This window comes from Ursus americanus, chromosome 22 (genome assembly GCF_024610735.1).
Source record: "Ursus americanus isolate L20-20 chromosome 22, mUrsAme1.1.p, whole genome shotgun sequence".
In the NCBI taxonomy this organism is placed as follows: domain Eukaryota; kingdom Metazoa; phylum Chordata; class Mammalia; order Carnivora; family Ursidae; genus Ursus; species Ursus americanus.
Window position 1 is genome coordinate 22479020 of NC_142148.1, and position 2877 is coordinate 22481896.

The following is a 2877-nucleotide window of genomic DNA, read 5'->3' on the forward strand; positions in this document are numbered from 1 at the left end:
GCTTGCAAAGTCGGCACACTCCCTGGAAGTAGTGTTCGCACCCTTCAGGCCGAGGCTCTGAGGTCTCTGACGCCTTCCTCCATTGCTTAGACGTTAGCCCACCTCGGTGCCCTGCTATCTTTCCAGGTAACCTCACACTTTGGTGATTCCAACTTTGCTCAAAATATTCCTTCTGCGGACAGTGCCCTTTCCCCATTTTTCACTTAGCAAAATCTTTCTTTGTTGCCCAACTCCATTTTTAACTTCTATACAGTCTTGCTACGAGAACCTGACACCCTAGAATTAAGATGCCAGAACAAAATGTTAGAAGTTAGGCCCTTTCCCTTGCAGCCCCTACTTGTGCCTCTCCTATATGGAACCCACTTGAACCATCATTGTTACCTGGAAGTTCACTGGATCGAACTCACCCGACGCCTGACACATGGGGGGAGTTTAGCAAATGACTTGAATACAAAGGGAACAAAAGCTTAGCTTTTCAGACTAGTATGGTGTCACTGCTAATAGGCACTGGTTGAGTAGGGGGGGGCTCCCCAGGCCATAGCTGACCAAACCAGAGGGTGCATGCAGGTCAGATGAAACACCCCCTAATCCCAAATCAGGCTCAGCAAACATTAATGGAATACCTGAAGGATTCTTTCTCCCAGCTTTGAGGTGAGGCATAAGAGACCGGCCTCCAAATGTGGGAAGGAGCATTTCTAGTGTTTCCCTGGGTGCTGCTGGTCTAACCCAAGTGGGCTTGGAACCAGGGAGGGCAAGTAGAGGAGACCCTTCCCATTACCTTCCCAACTCAGGATCAGGCTTGGACTCCTGTCTTCTGTTGATGTCCCTGTGAGATAGGTGTTAGCTGACTGAGATGGGCTTCAGGAAGACACGTGCGCACTTGGACTACTCGTCCAAGCCTGCAAGCCCCAAATCCACCACAGCTGGAGCTAAAAGCTGAAGCTCTCCTAGGGAAAGGGTCACAAAAAGCTGAGAGAAGAGGTTAGGTCTCAAGCAGTCTTGGACCTCTAGGGCAAAGCTATCCCTCAGTGGACAGAAGAGGAAAGAAGTCCAGAGGGGACAGGCACCACCTGGGAACACACCTCATGACTGGCAATATGTATTGCCAGGGAAAGAGAACTGCTTCGGAGTCAAAGGCTCCATTCTTGTCTAAGCTCTCTCACTAACTGGGGAACACTGGCCAACTGATCCTCTTTGGGCCTCAGTCTCCTGACCTGTAAGGTGAGCTCCTCCAGATCAGATGCTGGGCCTTTCAAAACCGTAGACTTAGTGCCAGAGTCAGGGCCATTCTCTACTAAAAGGAACCAGGGTCATTGGAGAAATGGCTAATTCCAGGATTATATCAGAGGAAGTACAAGATCATCTGGGAATATCCTGTCGTGGCAGAAAATAAAGTGCTTAGAGAATAAGAGCATGTCAAAAGGATTGCATCAAAATATAGAATGATAGTAACAGGTTCTGATACACTGAATAAAATAGGAAGCCATGAGTCCAATACTAATATAAATAAATGAACTAAGGAAAAGTATGATAAGGAAGGGGATATTTACATAGTCACGTATCTCCTCACAAATCCCTATCAAAACAATATGACATAATCAACAGAGTGAAAAGGCAATCTGTGGAATGGAGAATATATTTACAAATTATATATCTGAAAAGGGGTTAATATCCACAATATACCAAGAACTCTGACAACAAAGCAATGGACAAAGGACTTGAATAGACATTTTTCCAAAGATGATATACAAATGGCCAAAAAGCACATGAAAAATGTTAAACCTCATTAATCATGAGGGAGATGCAAATCAAAACCACAGTGAGATACCACCTCACACCCATGAGGATGGCTAGGAACAGAAACCAGAACAACAAATGCTGACACGGATGTGCAGAAATTGGAGCCCTCGTGCACTACCGGGGGGACCGTGGAATGGTGCCACTGCTGTGGAACCAGGATGATGGTTTCTCAGAAAACCAAAACTAGAACTACCACATGACTGCAGCAATCCCACTTCTGTATATATGTCCAAGAAAATTGAGAGCAAGTTCTCAAAGAGCTATTCATTCACAGCAGCAATATTCACAAAAGCCAAGAGGTGAAAGCAACCCAAATTTCCATCAACAGATGAACGGATAAGCAAAAGGTGGTATCTACATGCAATGCAATGAGTAGTATTCAGCCTTAAAAGGGAAGGAAGTCTCATCACAGCATGGATGAGCCTCGAGGACATGGAGCTAAGGGAAACAAGGCAGTCACAAAAAGACAAATACCGTAGGAGGTTATCTAATGTAGTCAAATTCAGAGACAGAAAATAGAATGGTGGTTACCAGGAGCTGGTGGGAAGGGGAAAGGGGAGTAGTTCAATGGGTATTGAGTTTCAAATTTGCAAGATGAAATCGTTCTAAAGATCTCTTTCACAACAATGTAAGTATACTTAACACTACTGAACTACTCACCTAAAAATGGTTAAGATGGTAAATCTAATGTTTTTTTTTTTACAACATACGTACATATATACATAATTTTTAAAATAAAAAGGGAATAAGTATCAAAAGTGACTTTACAGTGGAGACACCATTTCAATCCAATAATCAAAGTTATCGCCAGCAATGGGACAAAAAAATCTTGGGTCACCTGATAGCATCCAATGAGAAGAACATAGCCTCACTTCTGTGATTGCCAAAGATAACTTAAATCTAATCATGAGAAAACATCAAACCAACCCAAACTGAAAGACATACTATAAAGTAACTGGTTTATATAATCTTCAAAAGTGTCTCCATAATCTATTTTCTTCTTGATTCTGATTTTCTCTTGGGGGTGAGGAGGCTTTAGAAGTTTAAGAACAGGTGGAGGGCAAAACAAAAGACACG